This window comes from Aquarana catesbeiana, linkage group LG05 (genome assembly GCF_042186555.1).
Source record: "Aquarana catesbeiana isolate 2022-GZ linkage group LG05, ASM4218655v1, whole genome shotgun sequence".
Lineage (NCBI taxonomy): Eukaryota > Metazoa > Chordata > Amphibia > Anura > Ranidae > Aquarana > Aquarana catesbeiana.
The window spans coordinates 415,697,270-415,719,540 of NC_133328.1; the positions used below are offsets into that span (position 1 = coordinate 415,697,270).

At 43.3% G+C, this 22,271-nt stretch overlaps 1 protein-coding gene across 5 annotated transcripts in view; it reads right to left on the reverse strand.

Annotated features, from left to right (window-relative positions):
• The window catches only part of KCNG2 (potassium voltage-gated channel modifier subfamily G member 2), a 266,485-nt gene that overhangs the window by 243,686 nt on the left and 528 nt on the right, over positions 1–22,271 (reverse strand). The window contains exon 1 of one of the 5 annotated variants that reach the window (XM_073631208.1): positions 21,016–21,098. The exons of 2 other annotated variants lie outside the window; for them this stretch is intronic. The gene's annotated coding sequence lies outside the window, so the exon portion shown is untranslated. Of the gene's footprint in view, positions 1–8,111; positions 8,268–21,015; positions 21,099–22,271 lie in introns of those variants that run through there. 2 more of the 5 variants (XM_073631207.1, XM_073631204.1) reach the window with 2 other exon arrangements.

Below are 22,271 nucleotides of genomic sequence, written 5' to 3' on the forward strand. Positions count from 1 at the left end.
ACCCAGGCCTGATTACTGCCAGAACCGTTGAATCAAAAAAAATCACATAAATAGAAGCTGTCTGATAAAGCCACACATCATGCGATAATCTAAAAAAATTCAAGAACAGATTAGAAACAAAGTAATGGACATGTGCTGTTTACATTTGACGCCAGACCGACGCTTGCGTTCGCCTTAGCGCGAGAGCAGGGGGGGACAGGGGTGCTTTTTTTTTTTTTTTTCTTTATTATTATTATTTTTTTATCTTATTTTTAAACTGTTCCTTTCATTTTTTTTTTTTTAAATCATTTTTATTGTTATCTCAGGGAATGTAAATATCCCCTATCATAGCAATAGGTAGTGACAGGTACTCTTTTTTGCAAAAATTGGGGTCTATTAGACCCTAGATTTCTCCTCTGCCCTCAAAGCATCTGACCACACCAAGATCGGTGTGATAAAATGCTTTCCCAATTTCCCAATGGCGCTGTTTACATCCGGCGAAATCTAAGTCATAAAATGCTCGTAGCTTCCGGTTTCTTAGGCCATAGAGATGTTTGGAGCCACTCTGGTCTCTGATCAGCTCTATGGTCAGCTGGCTGAATCACCGGCTGCATTCTCAGGTTCCCTGTTGAGACAGGAGAGCCAGAGAAAAACACGGAAGACGTTGGGGGGGGGGGCATTCTCTCCCACTGCTTGTAAAAGCAGTCTAGAGGCTAATTAGCTGCTAGGATTGCTTTTACATGAAAGCCGATCGCTGGCTGAAAAGAATGATACCAAGATGATACCTAAACCTGCAGGCATCATTCTGGTATAACCACTCAAAGTCGTGAATGGCGTACCTGAAGACAAAAAAATGGTTAACAATAAAGCACAGTAAACGGTAAGGTATAAAAAATTGCATACCTGAAAAACAAACATGATAAAACATAATAACAATAAAATATTGCAGAATAGAATACAGTAAAAAAGAGCAGAACAAGAGAGAGAGAATAGAGAGAGAGAGAACAATAAAACGACAACTATTTTTTTTTTATTTTATATTTTTGTATGTGTTTTTTTTTTTTACACTTTTTTTTGTAACTAACTTTTATAACTGTAACCGGTTCCAGGTTCGGGTCTCTCAAAATGCGATGGCATCTTGGGAGACCCTGTGAAAGTGTGCCTAGTCTGTGCAATGCTGTACCCTACGCTAATACTCAACTAGTGAATGGTAGCGTTCAAAACATTCACCAATGCAAAGACCAGGATTGTCAGGACAGGAGGGACAATAATAGCGGGTGTCACGCCTATATCCGCGCTTGCTGCAGACATGACATCTTTTTTGGGGGGGTTCGCTGGGTAGGGGTACTTGGGAGGACATAAAGAAAATGCCTCTCATGCAGCCGACTGCATTTGGTTGGGGATGTGAATGGGGGAAGTACGGGCGTTGCATAAGTGGTGGGTTCCCAATTAGGATTGGCGAATGCAGCAGGAAGGGCACTATGGGCACGACGGGCCTGTGTTTGTCTTTTTGGTGGCAGCGGGACACTACTTGTGCTTGCCACCTCACCAGCTTGAACTGCACTTATGGGACTCGCCACGTCACCAAGTGTTACTGCAGTGCTGGTTTGACTACGACCGGGGTGTACTAGGCCGCTGGTGCTTGCCAGTTCACCAAAACGCTACAAAAAAAACTGTTAGCGATCGCAGGGATCAGGCCTGACTCTGCGAACGCTGCAGTTATGCGTTTAGTGTTTTGTAAGTGACAGTGATCGATCGATACTGCACTTGGGTGGGCTGGGCTGGGCCGGGCGGAGGGGCAAAACGCAGGTGCTAGCAGGTATCTGGGCTGATCCCGCTAACACTGCGTTTGTGGGAACCCTAAACTGCTGGGGACGCTAGTATAGATCTGATCAGATCAGATATTGATCCGATCAGATACTATACCACTAAGGCAGGTGTACGGTGCGTGTGTGGGTGTTAGCGGTACTGGCGCTAACCTGACGCTGCCTGGGGCTGGTGCTTGCCAGTTCACCAAGACGCTACCAAAAAAACTGTTATGCCGCGTACACACGAGCGGACTTTACGGCGGACTTTGCCCGGCGGACTTTTCGACGTACTTTCCGACGGACTTTGTGAATGAACGGACTTGCCTACACACAATCCACCAAAGTCCGTCGAATTCGTACGTGATGACGTACGACCGGACTAAAACAAGGAAGTTCATAGCCAGTAGCCAATAGCTGCCCTAGCGTGGCTTTTTGTCCGTCGAACTAGCATACAGACGGCGGACTTTTCGACCGGACTCGATTTCAACGGATAAATTTTAAACAAGTTTCAAATCTAAGTCCGTCCAACTTTTGAGAAAACAAAGTCCGCTGGAGCCCACACACATCGAATTGTCCGACGAAATCCAGTCCGCCGGGCAAAGTCCGCCGTAAAGTCCGCTCGTGTGTACGCGGCATTAGCGATCGCAGGGATCAGGCCTGACTCTGCGAACGCTGCAGTTATGCGTTTAGTGTTTTGTAAGTGACAGTGATCGATCGATACTGCACTTGGGTGGGCTGGGCCGGGCGGAGGGGCAAAACGCAGGTGCTAGCAGGTATCTGGGCTGATCCCGCTAACACTGCGTGTTTGGGAACCCTAAACTGCTGGGGACGCTAGTATAGATCTGATCGGATCAGATATTGATCCGTTCAGATACTATACCACTAAGGGAGGTGTACGCTGCGTGCGTGGGTGTTAGCGGTACTGGCGCTAACCTGACGCTGCCTGGGGCTGGTGCTTGCCAGTTCACCAAAACGCTACCAAGAAAACTGTTAGCGATCGCAGGGATCAGGCCTGACTCTGTGAACGCTGCAGTTATGCGTTTAGTGTTTTGTAAGTGACAGTGATCGATCGATACTGCACTTGGGTGGGCTGGGCCGGGCAGAGGGGAAAAACGCAGGTGCTAGCGGGTATCTGGGCTGATCCCGCTAACACTGCGTTTTTGGGAACCCTAAACTGCTGGGGACACTAGTATAGATCTGATCGGATCAGATATTGATCCGTTCTGATGCTATACCACTAAGGGAGGCGTATGCTGCGTGCGTGGGTGTTAGCGGTACTGGCGCTAATCTGACGCTGCCTGGGGCGACGCATATCACCGCCGGGCGATCAGGGGGCTAAACCTTTATTCGGTAATAAACGGCGGGTGCCCTGACACTATAAAAAATAAACGAACTAACCAGCGTCACCCGTAACGGTTATACGGTGATCAGTGGTGAAAGGGTTAACTAGGGGGCAATCAAGGGGTTAAAACATTTATTAGGTAGTATATGGGGGTCCCTGTCGCTATAAAACGCTGACGGCGAACCTAAATATTTACCTCCCTAACTAGCGTCACCAGCGACACTAATACAGCGATCAGAAAAATGATCGCTTAGTGACACTGGTGACAGGGGGTGATCAAGGGGTTAAAACTTTATTAGGGGGGGTTAGGGGGGTATCCTAGACCTAAAGGGGGGTAATACTCACTGCCCTAACACTGTAACTGTCACAAACTGACACCATGCAGTAATCAGAAAAAAAAAAAAATACTGCTTGCTGTCAGTTTGTGACGGGGGGGGGGGGTGATTGGGGGGGGATCGGGGGGCGATCGGGGGTGTAAAGTATGCCTGGCATGTTCTATTGTGTGTGTGTGTGTGTGTGTTGTGCACTTACATGTATTCTCTCCTCGGCGCTGGAACGGAAACTGCCGAGCCGAGGAGAGATGACATCACATCCTCTGCCTGTGTGAAACTACACACAGGCAGGGGAGGATTCCGATTGGCTGGGAGCGATCGCGAGGGGGGGGCCACGATCGGATGGTCTCCCCCTCGCCTCCCGACGCTCCCAGTCAAATGCCGACCGCCGCTGGCACCGGGGGGGGTCCGATAGGACCCCCCGCCCGCGGGAGGCAGATCACGTACGGGTACGTGATTCTGCCTGCCCGTGCCATTCTGCCGCCGTATATGTGCGTTAGGTGGTCGGCAAGTGGTTAATCAATCAATTCTTATTGATCACATGATTCATGTTACAATAGTATATATTTGTGGCAAAACTTTGTGGTTCTGTAGCTATGACGAAGCACTATTAATAGCATGAAACGCATCAGCTAATTTATCCTGTACCCTGCTGTTTGAACCTTTGTTATATTATACAATAAAGGCGTTTATATTGGAGTGCGGCTGTCCAGAATCTCCTTCTTCATTGCTAAATGCTTGATTGCAGTTGTTGTTCCCAAGGGTGGCACAACCAGTTTTTAGGTTTAGGGGGTAATTACTTTTTCACATAAAGCCAGGCAGGTTTGGACAGCTTTTTTGCCTTAATAAATGAAACCATCATTTAAAAACTGCATTTTGTATTTACTCGGGTTATCTTTGTGTAATAACAAAATGTGTTTGATGATCTGAGTCATTTAAACACTTCAGCCCCGGAAGGATTTACCCTCTTCCTGACCAGAGCACTTTTTGCAATACGGCACTGCGTCACTTTAACTGACAATTGTGCAGTCGTGCGACATTGCACTCAAACAAAATTGACATCCTTTTTTTTCCACAAATAGAGCTTTCTTTTGGCGGTATTTGATCACTTCTGTGTTTTTTCACTGTTTGCGCTATAAACAAAAAAAAAGAAAAAGAATGTATTTCTCAGTATAGGCTGTTGTATTCTTCTACATATTTCTGGCAAAAAAAAAAGCATATATTGATTGGTTTGTGCAAAAGTTATAGCGTCTACAAAATAGGGGATAGATTTATGGCATTTTATTTTTTTTTTTATTAGTAATGGCGGCGATCTGCGATTTTTATCGTGACTGCGACCTTATGGCAGACACATCAGACACTTTTGACACTATTTTGGGACCACTGTCATTTATACAGCGATCAGTGCTAAAAAATGCACTGATTACTGTGTAAATGACACTGGCAGGGAAGGGGTTAAACACTAGGAAACGATCGAGGGGTTAAGTGTGTGCTAGGGAGTAATTCTAACTGTGGGGGGGGGGGTTGTCTCACTAGAACATGACAGAGATCACTGCTCCCAATGATAGGGAGCAGTAGATCTCTGTAATGTTGCTAGACAGAACAGGGAAATGCCTTGTTCTGCCGCTCCGTGACGATCACGGGCCCCTGGCAAACATTGAGTCCGCGGGACCCGCGAGCACGGCGGTCACGCTCACCCACAATGCCTCCATTTAAAGAGGACGTACCTTACGCCCATTTGCCCAGCTGTGCCATTGTGCTGACGTACATCGTCGTGCGCTGGTCGGCATGTGGTTAAGTGTGACAAATATGCAAAAAAAGAAACACAAAATCTGAAAGGGGACAAATACTTTTTCACAGCATTGTATATACTTATTCAAGGTCAGTGGCCGAAAGGATGACAGCCTCAGAACCTACATCTTCAAAAACAAATCAGCCAAAGCATATTTCTTTCTGGACAGGTTCCATTTTGGTGACTGCTATCCATTGTGCATGTGGGAGTAATGGAACAATATAGGTTTCCCACTGTTTGTACTACCGTGCTTAGCAAATTTAATTTTGCAAAGTCACGACAAATTTGGCTATTAAAGTTAGTGAACATGCCAGCCCATACTTGGCATATCTGCTAAGTGAACATACCAGCCCTTACTTGGCATATCTGCTAAGTGCTAAAACAGCCATTTGCTACTACTCTTTTAACAATTACAGTTCATGATTAAACTCCAATTTAAACACATTTTATATCATTCCTATGCAGGTGACAGTGCCAGTGAAGTCCCAATTGCAAGTGAACTGTGACTTAGAGACATGAAATTATTATATTAAATAAAAAAATGATTGCAGTAATGGGATAGCAGTTTCCAGATATTAAAGGACAAAAAAATAAAGAATCAGTGTGAACAGTGTATGGAAATTTCCGCTACGTTTTTTATGGATGTATTCAGTAGGGAAGTACTGAAGAGAGAACACAGTAAGAATGATGTTGTCCACATTTGGGTAACAGATTTGGGTTTCTGCACTGTGTACAACATGGTGGCTCTTTGAATTGCCTAAATGAATACGTTTGCAAAGCACTAAAGATAAAATATGGACATGGACCAGCCGTATGTCACAAGAGTATTGGACTGAAACCAGCCTTAACCTGCAGATTTGTTTTTAGGAACCTTTTCATTTACAAATTTTCAACTCATGCTGATAACAATCCACTGTGCCCACAGACTGTTCACTGATTTGTTTTCAACTGCTTCATGCAATACTGTTGGCTTCAGTTCAATCTTATTCCCCATTAGGTGAAATTAACACTGTATGGAGTGAGCTGCATTAAGCCATGTTTTTTCTGCTTTCTTAAAGTATCATGTGTGTAATACTGTGAATAAACCAGAGGCAAGTGGGGAAATAAAGTACTAGGTCACTCACTTTAATAAGTAACGATTCTCACTATTTTTGTCAACTTGACAATGCACTCCTTTACAATGTTTTGAAATGTTTAGCCTTGGTACGCTAATTTTAAACTACACCTAAAGCCTAGTACACACGATCAGAAAATCGGACGAAAAATACCTCTTTCAAAGTGATCATACGATAATCTGATCATTGGTACACAGCTTTCGAGAGCCGATCACGGCAGTTTGTCCAAAATTATCCAAAATTTTTTTCATATGATACCAGATTGTATGATTTTTGTTCAAACAGTACAGTTTTCGTCCGAAAATACAAATTTAATAAAACACATTACATCACTTCTGAATTTTTATTCTGTCGTATGAAAGTTTTTGCCACTTTAGATATGGAGACTAGCATGCAAAAAAGGACGATCATTTGTCTGATAATCTCATCGTGTGTGCAGGGTTAGCAACCCTATCAAGGTATTATTGCTATCTGTGTCATCTCTCTATTTGTCTAAGTGACTATTGTGAGGATGACCCTCAGTTTGTAGAGGTTTTTTCTTGTTTTCTTTTGTGTCTATGAGATGGGAAGTAAAAGGAAATATTTTCCAATGGGACATAGACACAATAAACAGCAGAGGTTTTGCCAATGCTATCAAAAACAAAAAAAGAAAAACACTTTAAACACCCCATGTTATGTGTACATATAGGTACCCCTATTTGTTCTCTGTCCTCTAAACAATCCTTTACTGACTGAAGTAAAATTGAATGGATCTCCTTTCTACGGTAACTACAGTTTATTATTTGCTGATTCTATAAACTGGTATTATGTATTTATTTTAACAGACAGATTTATGTACTACTGGTTGAGAATTAATGATGTAAAACACTGACACAAAGACCAGTTCAACCAAAAGTGGTTTAAGTTATGGGTGAACTTTAGCAGGCTCAGTTATTCACAGATCTTTCAGGAATTCTAGCTGAAAGATGTCTATGCCAATGTTTCTGGCTCTACCTACAACAGTACTCACTATTCCTAATAAACCAATAGACTCCTACTGCTCCTGCTTCATTTTACATTAAGAAAAATTATAAAAAACTCAGCAAGCAGAGTGAGACTCCCTTGAAATAGTCATGACAGGTGCGCAGCAATGACACTCTCACCCCTGGAATCTCTCTGAGATACAAAATACCCATGGGGTGTTCAGTCTGATGGTATCAAGAATACAAAAATCACTACTGCTCTGGGCATTTGGTGATAAAGTAATAGAAGGCTCATCAGTTGTGTATAAAAAAACATAGTATGCTAGAAAAGGAAATTCAGAGCTACAAGTCATTCAGGGTTATTTACTAAAGGCAAATCCACTGTGCACTACAAATGCACTTGGAAGTGCAGTCACTGTAGATCCGAGGGGGACATGCAAGGAAAATAAAAAACAGCATTTTTGCTTGCACATGATTGGATGATAGAAATCAGCAGACCTTCCCCTCATTTCAGATCTTCCCTTCATATCTACAGCGACTGCACTTCCATGCACAGTGGATTTGCCTTTAGTTAATCAACCCCATTACTTCCACTAACAATCAACTGTTCTTAGCACAAAAGAGGAATGAAAAACTAAACTACCAAAACAGTTCTAATTTGTTTTTCAACTTTCAAAGTAGAAGTTACAGTTGTATATTCCAATGGAAGAGAGGAAAATATAGAAATACATATTTAGATATATAAAATTAGGATTAAAACATATTGGATTGGTTTACAAACCTTTTGCTGCAAATCAGACTTTTCCATGATGCTGTTAACTGCTTCTTCTCCTCTTCTCTCGGCAGCAGCCCAAAGTTTAGCATCTTTACATTGCTCCTGTAGTTGTCAACTGAAATTTTATCTCAGGGTATGACTACAAGTGTTAGTGAAACTGGAGGCTGGTATGCAAAAAAGGTGGAACAACAGTATCCAGATGCTCCTCCCCTCTATAATGTTTTCATTATACAGCAAAGGAAGATCTGTGTATCTTATCCTTAAAGGAAAACTCCAGATGTGATTTTATCCTAATAAAATATATTTTCCAAATTCAATGTATAGCTAATGTATAGCTGGTAATTTCACCCAAACCCCACCCCCCTGTTTGAGAAAGATTTACTACATTTACTAGAGATCTGCACAGAACTGACACCTGAATACAATACCTCAATACCTGCAACAGGTTTAATTGTTTGCTAAAATACCACTGTAGCTGCTAACTTTTAATAAATAGACACTTACCAGCACAGGGATCCAGTGCTGCCCTCATCCAAGCTGGTTCTGCGATGGTCATCAGGTCCCTGGTGCTTTCTTCTTGGATTTGGGAAGCCAACTGTGACTTCTTGGTGTTTCACAGCTGTTTCCCTACTGTGCATGCATGAGACATGCTGCACTTTTAGAATGGTCCCACAGTCCCCTGGGATGTGTGATGTGTCCCATGAGATTGCAGGTAGGTGAGGGGAGAGGAGGAGGATAAGTAGAACTTTTAGGTGAAGCTCCACTCTGAAGTTCACATTTTGAAAAAAATGGAATATGCAGTCAAGGGGCCTCGGTAGGTTAACCCTCAAAGCCTTGCAGAAAAACTCCCATTTTTTGCATTCCCCATCCTGGCTAGTTGTTAAGACACAGCACATTTTGAGCACTCAATTGCACTGTGTATTTTAACATAATGTATTAAAAGTGGAATTACCCTTTACATGCTGATAATGACCCTCTAATTTAGCAAGTAGTGGGAAAAAATGATTTGTTCAGAACAGAGAAATCTTAAATTCTGCAATAATGTTTGCTAAAATCCTTGTAATCTATATAGTCCACCTTGGAGGGATTTTTTTATTTACATCTTTACATCACAACAAAATTGGAGTTTCATTTTAACTTTTTTAAAGCAATATTTTACATCATAATTTCCCTGTAAACAGAGGCATAGGTCTTTTGTTTTTATCCCCAAGTTACTACTTCTACTGAATAACAAATGCAAAGTTAAAGCCTAACTTTAATGAAACGTATATTTTATATAATAGTTGTCCTGTAAGCATATTGCAAACGAAAAAACATGTAAACACACAGTTTTCTAAATAATACTGCAAATGTATAAGGCTCTGCCTAGACATTATTAGTTACATCTGTTAGTATTATCTGATTTGTCTTGGCTTAGGCCTCTTGCACACGATACTCCTGTTCTTTCAGCAGGTTTTTTTTTCGTATGCATTTTCACGCATCTTCGCGCATATGTGTTCACGCAATTTCATATATTTTCATGCGAATGCGTGCAAACTTCGCAATACGTCAAAGGACATTTACGCACAAGTGTTCGCATATGCGCATATTTGCGCGCATTTGGACGCACGAGGAGTAAATTACTGACCAAAAATGCAGATTTTTGTTTTTTGTTTTTTTTTTTACTAAAGAGTACACGATGCTTGTTTGTGCGCATGTGTGCATAGGCACATTAAAAATAATAGGCTGTATTTTAGCTCAGTAAAAAATAAGCTGTACTGAGCTTTTTCGTTGCAGTGTGCAAGAGGCTTTAAAGTGGAACAAGCAGACAATACCTTGCTACATTGCAGACATAAGTTTGCAATTAGAGTATATGAATAAGAAAATATTTAATGACCATTGTTTAACCCAGATCGAGCCAAAAAAATAAAACCCGACTCCAGGCACAATTACCTTAAAGGGTAACTCCACTTTCGTGGGGAATAAAAATGCAAATAAAGAAAAAATAATATAGCGTATACAATTGTGACACAAGTCATATTGTAACTGAATGTTATTTAAAAATACCTTTCCAATCTATAGCCACTGTAATTTTCTGAAAGTGCAATGCAATATGGCTACCTGGAGGTGTTCTGTACACAGAATGTGTACAAAATACCCCCAGAAACACCATTTCCCCCTTGTGTGATTGGCTTACTGATTATCCCAGAAGTCTGCACTAATATGCAAGTCAGATTTCAGGCATCCACTACAACAAAAATTTAATTTTTGGTGAGATACGCCCAATAGGAACACGACTAAAGAGATGCAGGCCCAGCAGCTTTCCTCATTAGTCCCCTACAGCAGCTAATTGATAATTATGAAACTACTCCCATTAGACTCACTCAGCACATGGGCACAGAGGAACAAACAGGGATTTCTTCAGAATAACAAAAAGTAGAAATATGCAACAAAGTTGGTAAAATCCCTGCAATGTACATATAAATTATGCTTTAAAGCAACCCTTTCAGGGTAAACTGGAGATCCGCTTTTTTTAAGCCACCTTCCACCTCAACACAAATTATTTGCATCTTGAAAGGTGACATCATGGTGCCTCCGATAAGAGCTGGGAGCACAGAATTCTGTGAGTGATCGGTTTATTAACAAATGGCTTTTTACCACCATTTGTGTTGGGAGGAGAGGGGGCTTGCATAAAAGCAGAACTTCTATTTGGCATAGAAAGCTCCCTTTACCAGGTTTACAGCAGCCAAAATTTCTTGTTCCTGAAAAGCCAATCACCATCATGAAAGCATACTTCTATTTCCCCCAGATCAGTTTGATTGCATGTTAGGATTATCATAGGTCTCACAGTACTTCTTGTCTACGCTGAATGTAAGCACTGTAAGCAGGGCTGGGGTGGTAGAGCCAGGGGGCAGAGACAGGGCTCTTTAATTCTGGGCACCAGTAGAGCAATCCCGTAGTCTCCATTTATTAAAAAAAAACTTCTCAACAGGGACGTGCGGTGAGGTCAATGGCTGGTGAGGCACTGGCTATTATTAGAGCCTGATACACACAGGTTACATACGCTGCGATCATTAGAGCGAGAGCAATATTTCTAGCACTAGACCTCCTCTGTAACGCTAAACATGTAATCTGTAAAAAAAATGTAAAGTGTCGCCTATGGAGATTTTTAAGTACTGAAGTTTGGCGCCATTCCACGAGTGTGCGCAATTTTAAAGCATGATATGTTAGGTATCTATTTACTTGGCATAACATCATCTTTCGTATTATACAAAAAAAAAGAAATTGGGTTATCTTTAGTGGTTTTTTTTTTATATTCATGAAACAGTTCTTTCATTTGAAAAATTGCTGCGCAAATACCGTGTAACATAAAAAAACGACCACCATTTTATTACCTAGGGTGTCTGCTAAAACAATATATATAATGTTTGAGGGTTCTGAATAATTTTCTAGCAAAAAAATTATGTTTATTACATATAGGAGAGAAGTGTCAGAATTGGCCTGGGTGGCAAGGGGTTAATTAAGTACAGTAAGTAATATACAAATAATTATTATATATTGTTTTTAAGGTAATTTACTATATTCAAAAACTGTACTTAAGCAGGTGGGTTAACAGACAAATTACTGAAGTTTAGGCTACTTTCACACTGAGGCACTTTAAAGGCGCTATATCGCTAAAAATGGCGCCTGCATAGCGCCTGTAAACAGCCTCTCCTCTCACTCCAGTGCGAAAGACCAAGTGCTTTCACACTGGAGCGGTGCGCTTGCAGGACGCTAAAAAAAGTCCTGCAAGCAGCATCTTTGCAGCGCTGTAGGAGCGGTGTATACATCTCTCCTAAAGCGCCCCTGCCCATTGAAATCAATGGGTAGCGCCGCCGAACCTCTTGCAAAGCAGCGCTGCAGCAGTGCTTTGCAGGCAGATTCAACCCTTTTTCGCCCGCTAGCGGGGCTCGGCTAGCAGCCGAATAGCGCTGCTAAAACGACGGTAAAGCGTTGCTAAAAATTGCGGTGCTTTACCGCCGATGCCCCCAACGCCCCAGTGTGAAAGTTGCCACAAATTTATAACTTCAAACCAGTAATTTCACAGTAAATAGATATGTAATACATTTTTATCTTATAACATATAGCATAATAATATATGATTTAGCTTGATTTTAACAGTACTTTTTCAACAGCAGCAGATTCTCATTCTCCCTTATAACTGAGTGAGAAAAACATGAGATTGTGGTTAAATCTTATACCCATAAACACGTGTTATCTCCTTCTAGGTAAGATGGCTGGGCTAGACGGGAGCATTTGTCTTTTAGACACATGCCCCCTTTATGACACTGCAGTGAGAGGCGTGCCTCCACTGCAGCATTTTTATTGGACAGCTGGCGTTAATGGTACTTTACCATTGGTCCAAGACTCCAAGCTGTCCATTGAGGTCAGTGCCTCTGACAAGAAGTGAGGAGAGGCACTGTGAGCTCAACCTCTCAGTCTGCTGCAAACAGAGTGTGCCAGCTTGTATTTAAACTGGCCCTTTGTATGTAGCTTCTGACAGACTGCACAAGAAGCCCCGTTTCTCTGGAACCATGGGTCATAGGAGCCCCAAATGTTTACCAGTGGTAGGGTAGGATTTAGGCTACCTACCACCAAAATTTGGGGTCACTGAGCAATGACCCTCAAAGCTTGATTTTTATTTTATCTTTTATTTTGCCGGACTACACCTCCCTACTTCTCAAGGCCCCTTCAGTTTAGCAGGGGCAGAAAGGGGAGTAATGATTTTCTGGTGCAAGCAGAGTGATCCTCCATGCTGCAGTTCACGACAATTAAAGTTCCTGCCTCCAGGCAGACAAGCACTATCATTTTATTGTTTAAAACCATGGGTTAATCTGCAGCACTAAAAAGCATTCAATAATCAATTTCTGCATCCAGCCCCCTGCTGAACTAGATTGGTGGAGATGGTGGGATTTCTCTGCCCGTACCCAGAAGTAAAATATCCCCTCTGGAGACCACAGGATTATTAAATTGTCCCCTTTCTACTGGAGTGTGTGACTCGCCTGGGGGGGAGCTAGGAGTGAGTTACTGACCCTTCTGGTATCAGGCAGATGGGAACAGAGCTGGCTACAAGGGAGGGGTCCAGCACTAAGGGCAGTATGTCAGAGGCTGGAGGTAAATGGGAGGATCAGTATTCTGCTCTTCCAGCTGGGGTGATGGCTGCTTCCCTGAAAACAATTGCTACAGATTGGTGGGATGAATGAGGCACTGCTAGGGTTATTGTATGTGGCAAGAAAGGTGATAGTGTGTAACAACCCTTGTTATTCATGGTCAATGACAGAATACAATATCCAGGCCTGAGTCCCGCATTCTATGCATCACCCACTTCTGGCATCTACGCTCTGTACATCACATACTCCTAACACATACACTCTGTATGTTACCCACTCCTGACCCCCGAACTACATACATTACACACTCCTGACCCCTACATTCTATGCATTCCCCACTTCTGACCCTTGCACTCTATTAACCCACTCTTGACCCATGTAAGACCCATGTAAGTTATTCACTCCTGACCCCTGCACTCTGTACATTACACACTCCTGACCCCTGCACTCTGTACATTACACACTCCTGACCCCTGAACTATGTACATTTCCCACTCCTGCCCCCTGCATAGTACATACTCCTGGCCCATGTACTCTGTACCATTACCCACTCATGCACCGAGTGCTACTAATATTTAGGACAGTATGCGCCAAGGGACCAATGTCCAGAATACAGACTGCTTGTGTTCTTAGTATTCGTTCCCTGGGCCTCTATTGCCCAAATCAAAATGATTGGTGGACCAAGACATTCAGACAGTAGTATGCAAATATAGATTTTTTTAAACAAAATTTTAGGATCACTCTACCCCATCCACCAACTGAGTCTCCTTTGATGTAATGCGTCTAAGGAACTTGCCCCCCGCTGTGCACTGTCAGGAATCTCTCATCTACATTAGTCACTTCCGACAGTTTTCCCCAACACCAGTCACCCAACCCCCACAAAGCATGGTATTGACAGCCTCTGATGTGAAAATTTCTCAATGAGACTGTGAAGAGGGGGTGTGTCAATTTCCTCAACTCAGGCATCAGATTACACTCAGCACCAGTGGCAGCTGGTGTTCTTTTTTTTGGGGGGGGCGGCCAACAATTCACCCGGGCGGCACTATCACAACTGCCCCCCCCCCGGGCGGCACTAACACCCCCAGCAAACCCCCCAGTCCTTAGCCCATCACGGTGGTTGGCTTCGGTGTCCTCCAGCGTGAGATGGGCAGGTGCCTCAATGCCGCCGGGACATGTGGCGAGGTCTGGGGGTGTTGAGAGCTGTATGTCTTATGGAGTGCGTTTGGCAGCTGAGGAGCAGAGCTGATCTGGCCATTTTCCAGCTCGGTCGCACTGGTCCAATGTTCTTAAAACAGAAAAAATGTATACCGCGCTACCTGATAAAAATAAAATTAAATAAAAAGCTGCAGCTTAAAAATGTGAGATACACACAAATACAGTAATAATATAAAAAATGTGAGCAGCGCTACAAAAAGTGAATAACATATGTAAGAATATGTGAATAAACACGGTCAGAGAATCCGTGATGGACCCAAAGAGATATACAAATTAAACAATATAAGTGCCACAAAACATAAAGGGGTGGTAAAAATTAGTCCCAACAATAAGGAATGTGGATGTAATGATGAAAAGTCGGTGGATAAAACCATCAAAAGTGTTCAGAACAAATAAAGGTGAGGTTAATCGATCACACAGACACCAACATGTGAGGAGATCCACCACCGTATGTACTGTACGCTTACCAGACGGCAAGCTTTAGTAAGCTTGTATGGCAACCTGACACTCAGTGGATGGTAACGTCACACCACGGCTTTCCAGTGAAGGGCCAGAAACAAACAGGGTAGCTCCGTCCAGTGCGGCAATCAGTAGGCGGGACCCAAAAAAATAATAAAACAACGGCTCTCCATAGTGTAAATCAATAAAACCCAAGTTTAATAAAGGTAAAAGGTTACACTTACATGAAGAATGTAGATAAAAGCATGGAAAAACAACAGCAGCCGGCCGGCTTACAGACACCCGTTCAGGACGAGGTACTTAGGCGATGACGTCAGTGCGTCAACCATCCAACGTACGTTTCGTCTCACGAAGACATCATCAAGGGTCCCTTGACGATGTCTTCATGAGACGAAACATACATCGGATGGTTGACGCACTGACGTCATGGCCTAAGTATCTTGTCCTGAACAGGTGTCTGTAAGCCGGCCAGTGTTCTTAAGCATGGTGGGCTCAGGGAAAGCTGCTCCGATGTCCTCTCCTGGAGCAGCTTCCATGGTGCGTCTCCTCTCTGCTCCTCCCGGCGCTAGGCATCCAATAGGATCGCCTGACGTTTTGGCCAATCGGGAAACGGGTTTCATACCCACTTCCTGATTGGCCAGGAGGCTGTTGCAATACACCTGGGTGGGCTCCAGACGCAGTGCTCTGCACCCCAAGCCCACCCTATTTTGAGGCCTATTAGAGCCTCTGGCTCTAATCAGGTGATTCAAAAGACAAACACCCCCATCCCTGGAATTGTAATTCATGCGCCCGACATCCTGAAAGGGGCCGGGCTCATGGATAGGGAGGGCGGCGGCGGTGTTAGGGGCTCAGCACTCTGTGCTCTGTGCCATGCAGTGTGTGACATCAGATCCCCAACCCCAGCTTCCTGGAAGCTGAGAAATACCATCTGATCTGCAAACTTTGCAAGGCTGTGGAGAAGAAAGGTCTACAGGTAAACAGGTACAGCTCATTTGGGAGGATTTGCTTCAAATTGCTTATTAAATAAGTCACTTCAGTGGGCTTATGTAAGGGTTTATTACCACATGTTTCCTAATCTGCACACTGGTGGTAATTCTTTCAGAATCTGTCAATACAATAGCAGCAGATTCGTAAAGTGGTAGTAGTAAGAAATACCTGAACTTGTCACATCTTTCAGTACTTTTAATAAAACTGGCACAAATGCTTAACAGAATCGGGTGCAGAAAGCTTTAAAGGGAACTACAGCCAGAAAATTGTAAATGTTAAAATGTATTATGACATTGTATCTGACATTGTATGTTTACAGAGGTTCTCTAGAAGAGAAGCCAGTAAAAAAAAAAAGTCTGTTGAAAAAAAGATAAAATAGTTAGATCATGGCTTGGTGTCTAGGTTAGTGTTATGCCGCGTACACATGACCGGACTTTACGGTATACTTGGTTTGGCGGACGGGAGTCCGTCGGACAATTCGATCGTGTGTGGGCTCCAGCTGACTTTTTTTCCCAAAAAGTTCGATGGACCTAGAAATGAAACGTTTCAAATCTTTTTGACGGACTCGAGTCCGGTCAAAAAGTCCGCTCGTCTGTATGCTAGTCCGACGGACAAAAACCGACGCTAGGGCAGCTATTGGCTACTGGCTATGAACTTCTTTGTTTTAGTCCGGTCGTACGTCATCACGTACGAATCCGTCGGACTTTGTTTGATCGTGTGTAGGCAAGTCCGTTCATTCGGAAAGTCCGTCGTAAAGTCAGTCGAAACGTCCGCAGGACAAAGTCTGCCGTAAAGTCTGCTCGTGTGTACGCGGCATTAGTGTCAGTATTAGCGATAGGGTCAGTGATAGTGTTAGTGTCAGTACTAGTGACAGCAAGTACTAGACAAATTTCAATTGTTGTGTGGCTGTCCCTGCTGGACAAGCTGGAAAAAGTATTTCCTTCAGTCACTTCGCTTGTGTGGATGGAGAAATTCATAATTTTTTTTTGTTTAGCCTGTGTCAGTGTATTTTAGACAGGACAAAAAAAAAAATCACACTATTGTTTCTAGTACAGGTACAAGCAACAAATAATGCACACATACAGTGTATCTTCATGCATGTCAGGAGTAGAATTTATGGGATGATTTTTGGTGGTGGTCATGGTAATGGCAAGAAATACACAGCTAAAGAAATACACAGCTAAATTTAAAACAAATATATATTTTTTTACTATTCTGGCAAGTTTTTCTTTCATAATAATAATAAAATTAAACAAATCAGGAAATATCCATTACAATTTACCACCACATGAAGGCATGATTTGGTCCTGAAAAAACAAGGTATAATTCACCTTAAAAAAGTTGTAAAGCTATGTACAGCTTTAATAGCACATGCCAAACTGGGTTCAGGCTTTAAGGTTTCATTTACCTTTGTCATTAAAGTAGAACTATAGGCAAAACTTTTTTTCCCATTTTGGATAGAGTAAGGGAGGATTAGAACCCCTGCAAGACCCTCCCCCCCTCCGTATCCCATCCTATTGCGGAGATTTTCCTTTACTTCCTGTCACATAGCCAAAACAGGGGAAATCCCTGCAAATTAAGGGAATTATTTGGGGACCCCCAGGTCACCAGAACAAGTGTCCCCATTGTAAGATTTCCCCTCTATTGCTCTTCTGGGGACAAACCAAAATTTGGGATTTTGTTTTACTTTCACTGTCAGTAATCTGTTCAAATCCCTTTCAACTCTATCCAAAACTAAAAAAAAAGCAGTTTTGCCTTTAGTTATACTTTAAAGGGGTTAAATAATACACTGCACACAGTGAAAGATCACAGTTTGCTTGTTGCCACATGGATACCTTGCCTAATCAACATTCTTTAGACAACAGCTATCCACAAAACTCCTAATAACAAGCAAAATCTAAACATTTCTCACTGGACTCAATACTTCCTTCAAAAGCTTGTAGAGCAACAAGAAAGGTCGGTTTGTGCTGCCCTGCCAAAATTGCTGAATATATAGAACTATATTTAAAATCTTTATCTTATGGGAATTTACACTTGTTCAGCAAAATTAAGCATCACTTAAAGGTTTTAGTTATGTCTCCTCTGTTGGTCCATTCTAATGAGTCAGTAATGACTTGCCTAATGAACAAGGAAAAATCTAGTGCTGCATGTCAATCTGCAAGTATTAGGAGGAGTAGAAATAAAGTTACGTCACTGTCAGAAAATGTATGCTTGCACCTAATAAGTGTTGCACATTTCACTTTGATGCTGTGCAAACTCTATTTTATGGATCACTGTCGTGCTTATTTAGAATGGGTTTTAATGATAAAGTAGTGAATGCGACTTTCACCAACCATTCTTAGTTGGAGAATCAATTACTGTCATTAAGGCCCCATTCACACTTAGCGGCTCTGAAAACGTGGGAAGAATCACAATTTTTTGCCCGTGTTTTCAGAAATGCAGCAAAACGCGTGACGTGCTTGTGGTGCCATTATTTCCTAATGGCACTCCAAACGTGGTACACAATTGTGGCAAATGTGCACTGGGAAAATACGTGGCGCGCCACACCGATAAAAGGTGTGGGAGCATCTTTGCCGCATTTGTTGCACACAAGTAAAAAAATAGTTTTCAGCTGGATTTCAACTTTAAAACACATCGAGCTAGAAGAGACACCTGTGGAGGATGTTTGCTAAATAGCAGTTTCTCTGCTTTATAAATAAAGCTGTATGTGTCTTGTAATTAAAATATAAACCAGACCATGAAAATATGTCATTTTTGTATTGATCTGGGCATGCATACCTGGTTTCCCTTTGAGTCACCTATTCAATAAACTGAGCGATGCACTAACCTACAGAACCAAAATTCACTTTACTAGCTTAAATCACAAGGTAGAATCTGATTGGTTGCTATAGAATTTGCACTTTGTACAGAAGCAGAGTCTTTTACTGATTAATAGACATCATGCTAGGATGCTCAGATAACTACGCTGTACCTGCACTTCATCGCATGTGAACAGCCAAACAATATCAGCTTATTACTAAATTATGAAATGAGAAAACACTTCATCATGTACTCATCGTTCTGAATAACCACTTCCCACCGAGCGATATGCGGCCTCGGATTTCAGGGGTTATATCGGGATGATGCCCGCAGCTGCAGGCATCATCCCGGTACTGTTTTTTAGAGCGGGCGATCGGCTTTCCAGGGATAATGACCGATGCGGCTAAAAGCCGCTTGACTGTTATCCTGGAGGAGCGTGAGGGGACGCCCCCCCCCCCGCCGCTCTGACCGGGCCTCCCATCCCACTGGGAGACCCGATCCACGATCCACCACTTCCGGTGGCTAAAGACAGACTGGTACGAAGCCAGAAACGGCTTTGTGCCAGTCTCCTGAATGTAAACACAGAAGCGACATCATGACGTCGCTTCCGGTTTACTCGACTCCTTTGATTAGCCACAATATGCACACCTCATTTAAAGTCCCGACCCTCTTTCTTTATGTAGGTGGAGCCACAGAGATACAGCTACAGGTGGAGCACCAGAGATACAGCTCGAATTGAGGCCACAGAGATACAGCTACATGTAGGGTCACAGAGATACAGCTACAGGTGGAGCACCAGAGATACAGCTCGAATTGAGGCCACAGAGATACAGCTACATGTAGGGTCACAGAGATACAGCTATAGGTGGAGCCACAGAGATACAGCTAGAAGTGGAGCCACAGAGATACAGCTCCAGGTAGGGTCACAGCGATACAGCTAGAAGTGGAGCCACAGAGATACAGCTATAGGTGGAGCCACAGAGATACAGCTAAAGGTGCAGCCACAGTGATATAGCTACAGGTGGAGCACCAGAGATACAGCTAGAAGTGGGGCCACAGAGATACAGTTACAGGCAGGGCCCCAGAGATACAGTTATAAGCAGGGCCCCAGAGATACAGCTACAGGCAAGGCCCCAAAGATACAGCTACAGGCAGGGCCCCAGAGATACACCTATAGGTGAGGCCCCAGAGATACAGCTACAGGTGAGGCCATGGGGATATAACTTCAACTAGGGCCACAGAAATACAACTACAAGCAGGTTTGCAGAGATATACAATTGGGTCTCCAGCTTACAGGTTCTTTGTATGTCAGAAGAGCTGGGCCTGAATTATAGCCAATCACTGGCCACAGTCCAGTACAAAATATCATTCAAAGACCGTGACAAGCACTGTACACTCAAGGATCATAAGAATGTGATCACTGATTTTTTTATAATGAATGTATTACTTTTGATGCCCTATCTGCACTTTCCTCATTTGTCCTTCTTTTTTTTACCAGGTGAGAGGTCCCTGTGCTGTTGCTGTTTCCCTTAGCAGCAGTTTTATTCCCGATTTTTAAGATCCAGTTGTGGGTACATTCATTGCATTTGGTTCCACACTTCTATTACCACAGATATGGCACTAGGGGCACCCAATGTTTTGTCTGTTTTCATGACAATAAAATGAATAAATAATAATTCCAGAGTTCCTCATCACACCTTCTCTTTTATAAAAGGTATTGTCAATTTACAGTGAGAACTTTCTGCTACAAAATACACATTGTTAATAACATTGTATTAGGTTACAAAATAATACAACACACAATGCTTCTATCACAGACTGTCAGAGCTTGTTCACATCAGTAGTTGGGCAGTGCAAGAACAAAGTAATTTGCCTTACGTCCTATGGCTTCAGTTCATTAGGATGCACAGCTAATTACCTGCACTTCATCAAACACAGGGAGTAAAAAAAGAGTTTATCACTTCACTATGATATGAGAAAACGCAGAAAAAGAAGGCATGTCTCTTTTTGTGCTGTGCTTTCCGACACAAGGTAACGTGCTGCAATTCACTGGAGTGCACAGTAATAACAAAGTAAACAAAAAACAAAAACAAAGTATACCAGCACATGTACTATCAGGTCTTCATGAAGAGTCCACTGATAACAGCATGGGCGACGGAGGATGGTGTACTCTACATCAGAGCAATGCTCTGGCTGCTGCTGAACAATCTCAGGACACAAATGGTCAAATCATAGGAGTCAGAAAAGCAGACATCAGCCCTGGTGATTATATTCCCATTCCAGCTGAACTGTACCTAGTCATACACAGTGTGTAGTCCTACCTGCTCCCTGCTAGTCTCCTGCTGCAATGAGAGGGATGCTCTACCTGGGCTTGTCCTGTCCTGAACCAATCACTCGACAGACCAGAGCTCTCCCCAGCCACTCTGCAACTCTACCCAACCAGACCCAACTTCAATCCAGCCAAATTGCACCTCTACCCTGCCAACTGGCACCCCTACCTAGACAGAATGTACCTCTACCCTGCCAAAAGGCACCCTTACCTAGCTAGACAGTACCTCTACCCAGCCAACTGACACCCCTACCTAGACAGAATGTACCTCTACCCAGCCAACTGACACCCCTACCTAGACAGAATGTACCTCTACCCAGCCAAATGACACCCCTACCTAGCCAGACCACATCTCTACTAGCCAGAACATACTTCTACCCAGCCAGACCAAGCTTCAACCCAGCCAGACCGCACCTCTACCCAGCCAAAGGGCATGCCTACCTAGCCATACCGCATCTCTACTAGCTAGAACATACTTCTACCCAACCAGATCGCACCTCTACCCAGCCAAACAGCACCCCTACCTAGCCAAACCGCATCTCTACCAGCCAGACCATGCTTCTACCCAGCCAGATCGCACCTCTACCCAGCCAAACTGCACTTCTACCTAGACAGACCGCACCTCTACCCAGCCAAAAGGCACCCCTACCTAGAGAGATCACGTTTCTACCAGCCAGAACATACTTCTACTTAGGCAGACCGCCCTTCTACCAAGGCAGACCGCACATCTACCCAGCCAGACCACAACTCTACCCAGCCAATCTGCAATTGTACCCAACCAGATTGAACTTTAATCTAGCCAGACTGCACCTCTACACAGCCAAATATTATCGCAGCTCTATCCTTCCAATTTACCTTTACTCAGCCAGACGGGACCTCTAACCAGCCAAATCTTACTTCTACCCAGGTAGACCTCAATTCTACCCAGCTAAACCACACTTCTACCCAGCCAGACCACACTTCTACCTAGTCAGACTACACCTCTATCCAGCCAAATCTTACCTCTACCCAGCCACACCGCACTTCTACCTAGTCATACTACACCTCTATCCAGCCAAATCTTACCTCTACCTAGTCATACTACACCTCTATCCAGCCACACCGCACTTCTACCTAGTCATACTACACCTCTACCCAGCCACACCCTCCTCTACCCCAATTGTCATTGGTGGAAAGTGAACATCTTGCAGTCTTCTAACCCATAGAGATGTCGACACTGTTGCGTTGCAGTAACGCTGTGGTGTCCTT